General features: G+C 35.6%; 1 protein-coding gene across 2 annotated transcripts in view; it reads right to left on the reverse strand.

The window, feature by feature from the left end:
* cic (Putative transcription factor capicua) overlaps window positions 1–10,011 on the reverse strand; it is a 107,138-nt gene extending 97,127 nt beyond the window's left edge. For both annotated transcript variants that reach the window (XM_017613365.1, XM_017613364.1), the window contains exon 1: window positions 9,955–10,011. The gene's annotated coding sequence lies outside the window, so the exon portion shown is untranslated. The remainder of the gene's footprint in view (window positions 1–9,954) is intronic.
* Window positions 10,012–16,598: the final 6,587 nt, after the last annotated feature.

Raw genomic sequence — 16,598 nt, forward strand, 5'->3', positions numbered from 1 at the left:
AAGATAGCCGATGTTGTGTCCGTATTAATTTTCACATGACTGTACATCTGGGTCGCTCCGGTTACGTAGAACCGACAGAAAACTTTACGAGTTTCTAAACCAGTTCTTAGTAAACCTGACACATTAACTTGAAATTTTTTTTTTTACCACTTTCTTATTATTCTCCTTTACTCAGAATCCCATGGAATGAGAAATCCCTTTATGCCGGCTTACTAAAACTCTAATGCCATAGTCATTAGCACAGTATTTTATTACTTATGTACAAATTTTATTTGCTCGCTTTGTTTAACAAATGAAGGAATGAAATAAAGCTGAAATCGCTTAGTTAGTTGTTCGGGCAACAAGGATGGAGCTCGCTGCAAAGAAACGCCACATAAAGATTACCAATACATAACAAAAAAGTGCTTGCGCACTCAAAGTAGTGAGTAGAAAACAAATACATATACATATCAAAGAACCGACGAATGGCCAACAAAGGGGAACGAGTATAAAGCAACAAGAACACTAAATTCCCCCAAACACACGGTTGCAACTTACTCCATTTTTTTTGTGTACCAAAACGTATAGATACCAAAATGCCAAAAATGTACCAAAATATGTAGGTTTAAGCTATAGATTTAATTATTCAAATATTTTATAAATACACATTGCTCATATAGTTATTAAAAGAATTTTCCGAGCGTTTTGTGAACTTTTTTATAATGCGGGAGCATACATATGTATAGTGTGGAACGATCTTCCGTCATCCCTTGTCAAATTTCGTTTGGAGCCAAATCGGTTGTCTTACTCCAACCAAGTTGGAAACACCAACAACGAACATACCTTTATTGAGTTAAATTCTCTCTACTAGTTGAGTAGAGTATAGGGCTTCTGGAAGTATAATTTTTGTGGAATTTTGTCTGTGAGTTTGATGACGGGATCCTCACAGATCGGTTTTGAAACCATCATGAGCCCTTGAAGCTCCCGACTTCCTATGCACACTAAGTTGCTGAGACACAAAGAGCGTTCGAGGAAGCCTCATTGTTAATTAGTATAGTATGCGATGGTTCCAGTGCTTTCGTTGGGCAGCTGCGCTTGGCTCCTATAATGACTACACAGACAAATCGGTGCTTGACTTTTGGCCTCCAAGACTGGGCTTAATACGTAATAATCATTTTTGTCACTGTATGGCCAAAACGTCAGTTCGGGAGATATTCCCCATGTTTTACCATGAAGCCACTGACAGTCTAGCTGTTAACAGCTATGAGGTGTGACTTTCACTAAACCCCTGAATACTTCGCCTACATTAGGAATATCTTCTTGTTATGGTTTTGGATTTTGCTTGAATGTCAAAGAATCCGTAAAGGGCTATATGCTTATACAGCGATGCCCTTTCAGTAATTACTTACCTGAGTTGAAAAATGTGCTTATGTAATATCAGATTTCCCTGATTGATATGTATGTACGTTGACCTTCACACAAATGCTTGACCTTTGATTGGTATGTGATGTAAGTAATATATATCTTACTTTACCAGATTCAAAAAATGTACCAATTTTGAAAGTTATGTACCCTAGTACCAAACTGAAAAAAATTTATCAAAAATGGTAGTACATTTAGGCCGTGTCCAGACATTGTACGCTACATAAAAACGAGCTGGAAAAAAGTTAAAACAACTTAGCCGGCTGGAGCAGCGGCACGCAGGCAGAGGGTTGGCTGTAGCAGAGCAACTCCTTGTCTATAGGGATAAAACGATACCATGGAAGTATCGATACCTGTACTTGGAAGTAGCATCGAAAGCAAGTTTCGATATCTTGTTAGTATCGGGCTAAAAGTATCGATACCTACTTATATCGATATTTGTACCTACATATATGTATAAGAATTGTTTGTAAATATAAAAAAAAACGCTAACACATATCTATGAATTGTTTTCAAAATAACTTAACATTTTTGGTTTTAGACGAATTGTACTTAATCTTGAATACTTGAGAAAAAAGTGCAAAGTCCAATAAGTTGTTTTTTATAAAGTCCCCAGAATCTTGCCAACAGAATTTCCTTCTTTCTTATGTACGTATTTTATAATATTTAATATTTCTTTTGTACAAAGAGAAAGCGATTGAGATCAAAAATAATTATTTTATAATTTATTTCATACAAATTAATTAATTAATAAAAGTCATCTAGCTGTATTATAACACCGTTCAACAGCAGATTTGCAGAGAAACAATGGTATATTACTGAAAAAAAGTAATCATGTTGATAATAGTTAGGGTGAAAAGTTTCTAAGTCCATTTGTAGAAAATTTACAGGGGGGGGAAAAACTTTCCAAAACATTTGCTTCAAGAATTTTGCAGAAGGTTCCATTGCAAATTAAAAGATTTAGAATTTTTTGTGAGCTTATCGATTTTCTGTGCCTCTTTTTGACCTGGTAAATTTGCCTTTAATTGAATATATGTAAACGGGAAGAAATAAAACAATTACGTTAGTTAATCCTTTTGGAGGCGTTGCGTTTTTAATTAATGAGTTGATAATAGAGGTCTTTCTTTGTAGGACTTTCTTTTCATTGGCAACTAAACTGTTAAACATTTTTAGATATTCACAATAATAATTAGATTAGAAAATAAAAGTTCGGGGAAAAAACTGGCACTGGAATCGAGTTTCGATACAAGTACCTACTTTCTTCCGATAACCTACTCAGTACTCGGTTCGAAAGTATCGATACCAAAATTAAGTATTTAGTATCGGACGAAAAGTATAGAGTATGGTCTTGTATTTACTAGTAACGCTTTGTCCCTCCCTACCTGTCGAACCAATTCTGTCTGCCATCAACGAGCAAACATCAAAAGAAAAATACAAAATAAAAGAGGCACATAAATACATACATATGTATGCACATATGTAATAAAAGAGGGGAAAAACAACAAAATGCAAGAATAAACAAAAACATTAGCGAACGTATGTATGTATAAAACAACATCAAATAGTACAAGCAACATGCATTCATACATATAAACTCAAATGCGCGAACACACATACGAATTTGGAGAGCACACCCCAGCAAAAACAAAGAACAAAGCTGCCCTATCGGCAGCAGACAACGGCAGCGATAACTCGAATGCTTGCATACTGGTACTCGTTTTCAATGACCATTGCTACATACTACATACATACATATGTATATATGGGAGCTATGGCTGTGATGATGTCTGCTGCTGATTTGGATTGTGTTGGAGATGAATAGTAAGTGCCCAGTTGGAACATGAACAAGTTGGGCAGAATAACTATATACATACATACGTTTGTATACGTACTATATGTACTTACGTATGTATGTATGTACTACATGCGCTGCAGGAAATGCGTCTAACTATAAGTTAACTTGAAGTTGATTAGGGCAGTACTAAAGGTCACTATTATCTGTATATGTTGTCCAGTCAGCTGAGCCTGGCGACAACGTTTGATGTTGTTGTAGCGGCCGGTATTACAACAACAACAACGTTTGATGGACAAGCCAATCTAGTCAGGGCTAAGTAAGCCGCTGCAACAAAAATATTAAAGCCCTGTATGCAGCTCTCGAGAAAACGGTTAAGAAAAAATTGCCATTATTTCGCGTGTGTGTCCAAGGAATTTTGACATTTTTGATACCTCACAGCCTGTTGCCTCGCTCTTTCCTCAAGAAATAATGGAACGGGCATATATTTCTGTTGCAAGCCTGGGTTGCCTTGTGCTCTTTTTTCACAAAAAACTTTAGAAAACCGTAGTAGAAAGCGTAGTAAATTTCTGAAGAACTGCGTACTGCCTTAAGGAAATTTGACTCAAGAAAATTTCTTAGCCATTTCTTGTACGTCATTTTATATGGAGTTTTTGCTTTTCTTAAGCTGGATACTAAGCTTTATATGTACATTTTCTTTGAGGAAAGCTTCTACGGCGACGACCGCGTCAAGGGTTATTATCTCTGCATTATAACTCAAATAACCTATAGCTAATTACTTTTATACATAACACGTCTATTCTGCACTATACCGATGGTCTTGTAACCGGAACATTGTGTTACCGCAATTCTAGGTATGTGGGTAATATAGTTCAGATATTCAGCAATGCAGCTATGAAGATTTGTGTAAACTCTGGCATTGCATATTTCACGGGGCTATATTTTGTTATACCATTTTCCCACGACATCCTGAATAACTTTGTTCGCTCCCCCAATTACGATAGCGAATTATCCCATTCCCACGGGCACATTCTTAATTCAATTTGACAGTTCTCTGTATCTGTGTTTTGTTTTTGTTTTCTACACTGCAAAATTGATGTAAAATGTAGGTTCTTCCTAAAAAATTATAAGTTTCCGTATTAAATTAGGGATATACACACTTATAATGTTTACTTTTCGTTCTAAAAAAAAATGCAAGTTTAGATTTTTGAGCTAGTTTCGATAAATTTCTGATAAAAATTAAAGACGGCACCGATTTGTTCGTGATTCGCTCGGTAATTGGATATGAATTACCAACAAATGAGGTATTTCGCTCTCAAAATTTTGTATGGCGAATTACGTAATTCCAAGGGTGATTGGAGTGCGAATTACGAATGAGAGAGCGAACTAGGTTATTGGGGTGCCGTGGTAAATCCGTATTACCAGCTTATGAGATAGTAACAAAATTTACAAAAGTGCACAGAATGCGAAAAGGGTTTTAAAATTAGTAGGAACTTTATTTACCGGTTAAAAAATTTTTGCTACGGGCACAGAATAGATCTGAAAATATCAAAAAGAAAAACAATATATTTTTGCTTGTTTATTTCTTTACTTTACTATGTAACATTACATATTCCGCAGTATGTGGTCCCACATTCGAGTTCCGTCAGACATAAATAGTTAATAATATTATCATTTTATTTGTCCTGAATTCAAAAAGGATTTGTGGACTGCAGAAAAAAGTATATTCAAAGTAAAATTTGTATAAGGATATTTAAATAGAAACTGGGCTCGACAGTATTAAGCTAGCATTTCAGCGTACTATTTTTATATATATATATACATAGGTAAAACTTGCAAGTTCGAGCACCTCCTGTCCCTACCTGGCTACGCCCATGGCAAGATGTGGCTGCAATTGAGAGAGCGTAAATCGATTCCGCAAATATATTTCAACTTGCTCGTGCTGCATTAGCAATCCGCAATTCTCTCATGACTGCTCCTGCAACTGTTATCTGAAATTTCTCAATCTGACAGCCTTTTCGAAATATCCTGCAGTTTGGAAATAAAATCGAAGCATTCCTTATCGCTCCTCATGGAGACTCCGAAAGAAATAATAAAAATTCACTGTTCACCAAACAAATCTTAAATGTTCGATATTCATTTCAAAAATAGGATTAAGAAAGGATTACCCATTCATTGTGTGACTAGCTTCCTCCCATTGCATGGTTTGTTAAAATGAAATGGATTGTCCAACAAAGAGGAATTTTTACTTCGTTCTGCAGAACGTTTTCGTCATGCATGGCAAAATGCTCGCATTTCCTGAAGGGATGCTCGCTCAGATGTGTTTCTGATCATGAAAATATATGGAATATGTGTGCAATCGCTGGGTTGGGGAGCAGCAAACTAACCAACAGTAACAAGTAGTGAAACAAGGAGAAGAAGCACTGCACGATATGAAGCCGATTAAGTATAAAAGTGAATACGAGTGTGTGTGATTGTTCCGCTGGGGAGCAGTGTTGCCGTTGAGTATTTTCAGAAAATCGCAATACGGGGGCAATTGACGAAAAAAGGGTCACCATTTATTTTTGCTTTTCTTTACTAAGTAGTAAAAAAATAAATTTGAGATCCCAAGTCAAAATCAAATTCGCATGTCTTATAAAGTCTGCTAGAACGTTCCGCTGATAAATTTATGCAAAAAAATAGCGGAAAAGCTTTAAACAAAACATAGAAAACGAGTTTCTGCGAGAAGAGTTGCATTTTCCTTAAAATGTTTAAGCGGTTCATTTTTTCGTACTTACAGGAGGAAATATTTTTTAATAGCATCGTACTGTTAACATTTCCCATAACAAAATCTATGAAAAGGGGCAAAAGTCACATAACTTTAGAAAAGGGTTAAAAAATTAAAATTAAAAAGAAGTCGGGTCAAAGGATATTGGCGCCTAAAAAGGGTACCGTCCCTTTAGTCGCACAACGGCAACACTGGTGGGTAGCATGTCAGCAAAGAACGAAATAAAAATGAGAAATAAAACTAATAACAAAACTTCAGTCAAGACTCCATATTTGCTTACATACATATACATACTTACATTATAATATATATTATAATCTTGCCTGTTAACCAGGCAATTGGCGTGTTAAAATAAAAAAGCAAAGTGGTGGAGCATTGAAATGAATGAAATAAACGAGCCGACGAATCAAAGAACAAACGAGCGAATGCCCCAACCCCAACAATGCACGAACATTGCAAATGATTGCCAAACGAATGGATTGTTGCTTTTGTTTTGCGGCACAATACATTAATGGCGAACCAGCAAACATTTTGTTTGGCGAATTTATACCTTTATGAATTTTTTCCGTAAATTGAAAATGCGGCAGCGTTATTTTTTTTTTTTAAATATTGAAGCATTTGTCCTACATGCACTTAAAAATTAGTTTGAAATAATGCCTGTGCAAGAGANATTCGATATATGTAAATTGAAAGACACATTGGCATTTTCAAATTGTATTCGAGGGATATCATTTAACAATTTAAATAAGCACATATCAAAATGATCAAAAACAAATACATATGTACAGAAGATATCGGAACAATAACAACCCTGCAAACCATTTTTTCAGAGTATTCTGAATTGTAGAGAAATTTTAAAGAATTCGTAAAGATCTCCTCCGATTTTTTGCCGAATTTTCTAAGATGAAATGTACTGCGCACACTTCGATTCTTTTAGGAAATTTCGAAAGAAAATCAATAATGTAATTATAATAATGTCACAATCGACATTGAAAATATAAAAAAATTCTGACGCACCAAAAAAATAAAATATATATCTTTTTGTGATTTTGTGCTATAAACGCGTTTATTTATAAGAACCGAAATTAAAAAAAAAAAAATAAGAATAAGCCAAAAAGGTAAGTTAAATTTTTTTTTGAAGTCGGTTAAAAATTAAGTTTACGTGTCTCGGCCTGTTTTTGCGTAATTTTAGCGTCCCTACAGCGTAATATGTATGTAGCTTAATAAGATTACTTTGTTCACAGATTCCTGTGTGTCTGCAGTTGGGAATGCTAAACTGGACAACGCTGAAGCTATCATTAAAAGATTTTTCAACTCTGCAAAGGACTGCGTTAAGAAGCGACAGCATGCAGTTAACCCGCAGACCTAAACGTTTCACGCAATTGTCGAGGACATGAGTCCAAACTTAGTAGTATTATAAATTTATTAAATTTAACTTTTTTCTAATTTTTACATTCAAATCAAATATCAACCTTAAACATGTTGTATTTACCTTCTTTATACCATGAAATAGTTAGCTTTTACTAATATTTTGAATACTTACCTTTTGAACGCTTAAAATTTATATTTATCACGTTATTGTACATCTACTTACCTTAAACCTTGAAAACTATTGTGAATTCTTTTGTAGCTAACATTAAGCTGCCTCATAGGCAAACGAGCATTTTGTAATTATTTGGTCGCTACCCTCGCAAACAGCCGGATAGTAATTGAAATCCCCCTCTCATACATTTCATATAGTATATAAACCGAATAAACTTTAGCGATTAATTTCCAAAAATTTCCGTGTTTAATTTCTTTCAGAAGGTTGGCAAAATGTTCTTTAAGAAATCTATTCTAACTTTTCTTCAGAATGCTGAAAAAATATTCTTAGAGAGATTTTTTAGAATTTTCCTTTAGAAATTGAACAATATATATTTAAAGAAATCCTTTCGGATTTTCATTCAGAAATTTAACAAAATATTCCTATAGAAATCTTTTAGAATTTTAGTTAAAAAATCCTACAGATATTTCTTTACGAGTTCGTGTCAACCCCTTCATACGATTTTCTTTGAAAATTCGTAAAGAAATCATTACAGAATTCGAAACACATTTCCGAGTTTCTTTAAAATTTCGTTAAGATTTCCGGAACTTTGGTTTGCAGGGAATATCTACATATGTAGTCCTTCTGTTAATAAAAATGTTAAGTTGTTTGGAGTACGTGGCTGAATCTCGAAAACGACTTGGCCGAATTGAATAATGCCTTTTTGTTTTATTCGCTATAAACTCCGGATGGTTTAGAACATAAAAAATATAAAGTTCCCTGCTCTTTGAAAATTCGAAATATAACCCTTTGGGTATCAAGTTAATGAGGCTTAAGAAATTTGGATTTGGAAAATATTTTTGAAAAGGCTTGCAACCAGTTTTAAAAACTCATGAGGCAAATGAAATGTTCGCAATATGCATTTTTAAATAAAGTGGTTTAAGAAAGCTTTTTTGGGAAAATATTTTTAAAGAGTCTACAATAATTTCCTGTAATTACAGTAAATTGTTTTGAATATTTTAGAACAAAATAAATGTAGTTTTATAAATTTTTCATACACAATGAGGAGCAGTTGTGAGTACATGGTGATTTTTGTTAAATATTTGCAAGGTTTTTAAAGTAAAATTTTTTTTTTTATAAAAATGTAGTTCATGCTTTAACCTAAACCATATAAATGAAACTATTAACAAATTTTCATAAAAATTTTGAGCTTTTTAATAAGATTTTTTAGAGTGCAAAATCGCGTTGACTTTTGAGAATTTTTTTTTTCTTTTTTGGTGACGGCTTTTTGCACTTTTTTGTATACAAGCATAAATTTCTTATTTAAGAAAATGCACAAGAGAACCCATTGAAACAGCTCGTTTCCTGGGCCTCCCGTTAGTTGAGCTTGACGAAAATGATTGAACGTAGACCCGAAAAAAGCGGGGCTTAGTAGTGCCGCTACAACAACAACAACAAAGGAAATTTACAAAAATTAACGCCCGTTTTTATAAATTACATTTTACTTGCACTTTATTAAACAAAAGTTGTAAAATTGTAACACTGCATACGCAAAAAAATTCTAAAAAATCAGATTTTAATGAAATTTTTTTAATTTTTTCCAAGTTCTGCACCTATAAAGTTTTCAATTTTGATGATCTTAATTTGAACGCCACTGTATAGGTATCCCCTGATCTCAATTCCATTGAGAACTTATGGGAGATCGTTAATACGAAAATAAACAGGGAAAACTGTAGGACCAAGGACGATGTTTTTAAAGCTTTAAAAATAGCATGGGAGGGCATATTGCAAGATGTTATCGATAACTTAATATCTTCAATGCCTAAAAGATGCGCTGCAGTAATCAAAAATAACGGATTTTTTACAAAATATTTGCTGGAAACATGTTTGTTAACACCAATATAGGGGTTGATTTAGTTTTGTCCTTTGAAATTTTAACTACTGTGAACGATTTTATGTTAAACTTTTGAAAAATAAAAAAAAAAATTTATTACAGGTATGTTGTTTTATTAAATGTGAATAAATAAGCAAAACTAACATGCAAAAAATTTTGATTTCTGTTTTCATTGTTTTGATAAAAACAACAATAGCAAAAAACGTACTAAGGGGGTGTTTTAGTTTTGGCCAATAGTATACATATAGTATGTAAAGGGTAGGGCAAATTACGGTTTCCCAAATAAAATCGTCAATATATGTATGTAAATATGGTTCTCTTACTGTTTCTAAAAGAGCTCACCCATTCACACATAAAACAAATGTATTACCTATGTATAATGTAACAATAATTCAAATATTTATAGCAAATTCTGCTGTCGGTATTATGTATTAGGCAGTGTGTACACACACGCGCTACGGTACCTTTAACCGCAAATACACGCTAAAAGTTACCATGGCGCGTGTAAGCAGACAATCCCTGTGTATTAAGATGGTGTGGTAAGAAATTTTTTGCAGTAAAAAAATTTTTAAACTTACGTCAATGAAGTAGCAGCAAAATTTATCCTTTACGAGGACCAACACAGTTTTACTGAAGCATCGTTAGTCAACTTGGATGGAGCAAAAAAAGTTTTTTAATTTTGTCACTGTATTAATCACTAACTTATAATGTCACGATTTTCTCCTATTATATGTGTGTATGTATGTACGTTGAATACTATTTACAATTTTTTGCGTCACTTTCTGTGTACATTGTTATGAACTCATTAAATTGTTAAACCTTATCCACTAATATTGTATTTATTTCCTTAGTTTATACATTTTTATCGCACATTATTTTAATGATTTCTCAATTTACACAGATCCATTATTTCCTCAATTATAAAATTATAGTAGGTACGTACTTTGTTTATTTTTGTTACTGCTTATTCACAATTTTCATAGTTTCGCACCAAATTTATACTGAAATTTACAACATTTTAGCTGAAAATCGGTTACATACACACATATGCATAATGCTGGCGCAAGTATATGTATATATTTTAGCAAATATCCATCTGACCCTCTGAATTAATGTATGTATATTTATTTTTGTGATTCACTGCAATAGTAATCTGAGCGATATAACGAAACAACGCACTATTCGGCCAAGCCAGACGTCCAATAAGCTCTCGAAGCAAACGAATGTTTGGCTGCAGCTCACTCCATTATAACCCACACACCTATAACGCCTACACATGCTACATATCTCGTCGGCAGCAGACCGGGCTGGGTCGGGCAGTGCCGCTCTGGTCCGCGAACGGTTTTCACCTTGCCGTGGAAAATGTTTCATTCATTGAGGAAAATACCAAATATATATGCACATATACATAACCGTACGCGATTCAGCTGTGTATAGGCGGTTGTGGCAGTAAAATATCCCCAACTAAGCGAGTGAGCAGGCGAGCGAACAAAGAAGCAATTGGGCTTGCGACTAAAACTAGAAATTTGGTGAGCGGACGGACTGACGGCTGGGTATGTGGTAGGCGGTTTGTTGTTGGCCCGGTCTGCAAAATAACAAAACATACATACCTACCAGATATACATATGTATGTTTGTAAGTTGGACCCGACCCGACGCGCTGGTGAGTAGGCTTAGAACGAATAGCAATACCACACACACTTGAATCAGGTTGGTCACACACCTATGGCAGTAACGTGTAGGGGGCGTGGTAGTACCACTATTGAAATTTTTCCAATTTAAAAAAATACGCATACTTTTTACAGCCTAAGTACATATTTTTCCGAAAAGCAGAGGTTTTCCTTTCCTTGACCAGGACGAGGACCATTTTATGTGCCTCTGTGACCGTGGCCACTGCGCACAAGTCGCCTCGTACGCCGCCAACAACAGCCATTTGCGTGGTCACATGTGTCAACACACGTACCTTCTTTGCCTTCAATCTCCCAGCAAAAACTTTTCCATCTATGTCCCTCGCATGCAGAAAATGTTCGTCGCCAATTTGCTTCGCCTACCTGCGCACATTTCCAATTCAACCTCCTTATGATTTGTTGGTGCACATATGTTTGTATGTATAAGGAAAATTTTTAGTCGCTGGGCCGCAATTGAACTATTCCTTCAGCGTATTTAAAAATTTTCTTTCATTCATTGTTGTTTTCTTGCCCCCTTTTCTATTTCTTTTTCTTTTGGTTGTCAAAACACACACCTATAAAGGAATTCGATTTTTTCTCTATTTTATTTTGGTTTTTTCCTTTTCCACTCATTGGCGTTCGCACGTTCACTCGCTCACTCACTCATTCATTCGGTCTTTTTCCTATTTGCTTTTGCGCCATTTTCTTTTCACTCTTTTTGCTGCCAGCAGAAAAAAATATAACCAAAAATTTTTTCCATTACTTTTTTTTCCTCAGAGTTATTTCTGGATGGATTTCTTCGCAATTCCTCACCGTCCAGCACTAAATATTTAACGTTTCTACACTTTTGCACATTTAAAAAGTAATTTTGATGTGCTATTTCGCACCGCACAGGTTTTTAAAAGTATTGTAAGATAAAAGTAGACAAGTTTTTTCACAAATTTTATCACCAAGTCGATGAACGCGACAGCCTTCATTTAAAAACGTCCGTTCCTCAGCCGTGCTCAACGCGGAGTGAACTCAACACTCAAAAGCAAATTCACTCTGGCCGACAAGACATTTTGCTGTCAAATGTTCGCCACTGTTGCCAGTTAATTTTATTTTATTGTATTTTTTAAAATTTGGTAGCTTTTGCAATGTTGGTTCTGTTTGGAAAGTAAAAGTGTGTTTGCATTGTTCAACTTTGTGTTCAACTCAGCGCAGGGTTGCACGAAAAAAAAGTTGAATGGCAAAAAATATCAAAATATGAAAAAAAAATCAAAATATTCGCCATAAAAAGGTGTTTGCATTGTTCAACTTTGCATTCAACTTTTGGTTGAATGGCCTTTCAACTAATCGCTTTCAACAAAGTTGGTCGCCAGCCAACATTTAGCCATTCAACTTTTTTTTCGTGCAACCCTGCGTTGAGTTGAACGCAATTGTTGAACGCAAAGTTGAATAATGCAAACACTGCTTAATTATAACAATATAATTGCATAATCACTAGCATTGGACACCGATGCACGTTGCAGCAAATCTTTAAAAATGAGCAACTGTCAAAAATCTGTGTTTTAATTAAAAACCTCTTTATATGAAACTACAAAGTTGTTAAATAAAAGAGATGAAAAAAATTTGGGTATTTCCAGGTTTAAATTTTTCGAGCGTGGCAACTGTGCTTACACTTGCAGTCCAATTAGAATCGTCCATTTGCCTTTTGTCGGTCGCACTCATTAATTTCCCTTTTTTTTATTTTATAATAATAAATACATGAAACTTTTCAATCACGAGTGTACAGTATTCGGTTTCTCTATTTCTTAATTTCTTGCCCCTTCATGGTGCACATAAACAAAAATGTTTTTTGTTTACGACCGTCTGTAAATCTTTCGTTTTGGTTGGTGTGGTTGCCACTTCATGAAAATTTTGTGTACCACAATATGCAAGTAAAAAGGCCTAAAATAAGATAAAATGTACCATTTTTTGCTGTCCAACAAAAATATATACAGTGACTCAAACAAGTAACCACGTGTTGATTTTTTTTTTCAATATTCGTAATGTTTTTCGAACAAATTTTTCTTATTATTTTTCTATAAAGATACCGATCATGCTTTCACCGAAACGATATTAACAGTTTAAAACAAAATTTAGGAAAATAAGACAAATTTCTATCAAAATTTCAATTTTTAATCTGAATCTTTAGAACATTTTTGGGTATGCAGTTTTATAGCCCATACAATTTTAGTTTAATAAATTGGTACCGGATTTTTGTACTTTTCTCAATACAAGAATGAATTTCTTATCAAATAAAATGCAAATTGCACTTTTTATATAAAAAGAAACACCCCCAAAAGCAGCATCCAATCAAAAATTCAAAAAGAAATCAACACGATTTTTTAGTTGGATGAAACTTGCACTTTATTATCAAAAAGTTGAAACTTTGCTGAAAATTTTTCGAATGTTCATAAATTTTGAAACTTCAAAAAGGTCCAAAACAAACAAAAAAGGCCCAAAGGCCCAAACCGAGAAAAAGGCCCATATTTGGTACAATTGTACCAAAGTGGCAACCGTGCCGCAGGGTAGCATTTCAGGGTTACCACTGCAACTTTCTTTTCTACCAAGAACTGGTTCAAAATCCTACCAAAATGGCTTCTATCCTACCATTTCTTTTAATTAAGAAAATGGCGTTTGATAGGTAAAAAAATGTCATTTTGTTATATACATATATATAGACATGTATTATGACTGTTTTCTTTTTAATTTTTGTGTATGATAAAAATTAAATTTTCTGTTAATTTGTATATTTATTAAGTGGTTTGCTTTTGAGTCGTTCTTTTAGTGCCGTTTAAAATATTTTAAAATCCTTGTCATTGTTGAAACTATTAGAGATGTTTTCTGCTTTATGAGCAAGAAATCTACGTGTAAAAAAGCTACCAATTTTGGTAGGGAAAGCCGAAAACGGCAACCCTGTAGCATTTGACTTGGGAATGAGAAAATAAAAAGTTGCCAACCCATTCGTGACAATTTGGTGCCAAACCGGTTCGAACAAGTACCAAATTTTTTGCTTCGCACCGGTAGGTGGCGCACAATGTATTTGAGTTCCTTGGCCTGACGAGTAGATAGCGCTTTTTCCATAGTATCAATGTTCTCTACACTCATACGCTTTTATGCTTTTTATCGGCAGATGCCGCAGTGAGTTACGCTCAATTTCCTAAAAATAAAAAAAGGTGTCGCCCTCACTGATATGCGCTAAAATAACTAAAATTTTACCTGTATTTTTTACCAATGCAAAAAAAAAGCAATGCAAATAATTAATTAAGTCAAATCAAAATACACTACAGTGGCCATGAGAATGCGTACTAATTTGGTGTCGGAAACCAAGTTGATCATGTTGGGGTGGACGGAAGATCCGCTTCGAGCGTTCTTGGCGGACGCAACGTACAGCCGAGAAATTTTGCAATTCACTCTCAATCCAGCTTACAAAAGCAACTCCTCATCGCCTGGACATAAATGAGCAGTGGGATTCCATCTCTCCATCACTTCATACCGCTGGGGAAGAAGTTGTTGGTTATTATTATTCTCGCAAAAATAGGTGGTATGACTAATGTGACCAACTATTTCATAGCTCAAAGTATAGATTAGGTCAAAGTGGTTGCCCCACGCCAGGGACTAACTTGGTCCTATAAAAACATTTGCTGCAGCAGAGAAACGCCTTCCTTACCTTTTTTATGTCATAAAAGGAGCACCGCTTTCTTTCATCCAGTTTATTACGTATTTAACAGAATATACAATTTCAAGTACTACGATGCGATTGATAGAGAGACATTCAGACATTCCTTTACCGATTTCGTGTGCACCATCACACCCTTTAGCAGTGAGTCTACCGCTTCCTTGATGGCAGCTATTTCCACCTGAAAGACACTGTACAAGTCCGGAAGCCCGAATATAGGTTTCGCGGAGAGTTGCCGACAGAAGTAACCTTCATCAAGTTTTGATCCGTTCATTAAGAAGTTTACCTCTACAGAGAGGTATGATGCCATCGGTCCCTGGCGACTTGAAGGGTTTGAGCGAATTTATCGCCCAGACCATGTGACGATCGTCCTGAAGATCAAGGAATTACCGGAGCTGCTCGGGCGCATGTACCAGCCATTAAGCAGAATTTCGCCATTTGCGCCAATTATCGCGAAAACAGACTTCTTTATATTGCATACAAGGTCCTGTCGACGAAACTGTGTGACAGACTGAAGCCCTTTACGAACGAACTGTTTGGACCTTATCAGTGTGGTTTCAGACCTGGTAAATCCACCATTGACCAGGTTTTCATAGCACGTCAAATCCAGGAAAAGATATTAGATATGCAAATCGACACACATGATGTTTTTATTGATTTTAAAGTCGCTTTTGAAAGCACGAATAGAGATCCCCGCAAAACTAATTCGGCCTATGTGGAGTGACTATGAGCACAACCTTGAGCTCCGTTCGAATTGGGAAGGACCTCTCCGCGCCGTTTGAGACCAAGCGAGCAATTTTTTCAATCCGCCGATGCTCTACAAGTATTTCATTGTGCCTGTCCCTTTATATGGCGCAGAAACATGGACGATGACAAACAAGATGAAAAGGCATTGCGGGGAATCATGAGCTTTAGGATTTATTTTAAAGACATGGATTGCGCTGGCTTGGCCATGTTGTACTCATGGATGACGACGCTCCAGTAAAAAGATCCTTCGAGTCGGGGCACCAATGGACCAAGTGCAGAAGGACCTGTCTGCACTCGGGATGAGCAACTGGTGCATATTCGCACAGGCGAAAGGAAACTGGAGAAGCTTTTTGGTCTCAGCCCAGACCGACAAATGGTTGTAGTGCCAAATGAGAAGAAGAAGACATATGCTCCTCTAAAGAGCAAAGTACTTGTGAGATAACTGTTGAGAATTCTGCAGAGCGAGAGTCTCTAATGGCGAATCTGCAGCAGAGATACTGTGTAGTTCACTTGGAGTAATCGGAGGATGTAGAGGTGGTGAAGAAAGATGCATAAATAAAAACAATTCTACATCAAATAATGTACATAAATATAATTGAAGTTTACCAAGGAATAAGCTGCTCGCTCTTCCATCGCTTCGTGCGGCCCGCTTTCATAAGCAACAATGCGCTGGAAGATATTGGCAGCACAGATTTCAAACTAAAACTTATGAAATACGAGTACATAGCTTAGTATTATCCATAACAAAAAAAAAAAATAAATAAACATAAACAACAACTAATAGCACTCCAATAAGCATATCGTACCTGTCCTACACGGTCGATTGGCCGACCGTTCGTGCTACAAACTTAAATGAAAGCACAAAGTCTTCCTGGTCATAAATCTAAGCCGCAATGGCAACAGCTATAACAACAGCAACAACAGAAGGTTGTGCGCATTACTCAAGGAACAGGTGTATGGTTGGCCAGCGCCGCCGCTGACAGGTATACATACATACGTACTTACACCCGATAGTGGGCACATTTATTCATCGCCGAATATATTTATGATACCTTCCCGCACACTTTTGCGGCCCGGCCCCCCCCTCCCCCCTCACACTTTTCGAT

Source organism: Rhagoletis zephyria, unplaced genomic scaffold, assembly GCF_001687245.7.
Source record: "Rhagoletis zephyria isolate East Lansing unplaced genomic scaffold, Rhagoletis_zephyria_1.1 Rzeph_scaffold_00650, whole genome shotgun sequence".
In the NCBI taxonomy this organism is placed as follows: domain Eukaryota; kingdom Metazoa; phylum Arthropoda; class Insecta; order Diptera; family Tephritidae; genus Rhagoletis; species Rhagoletis zephyria.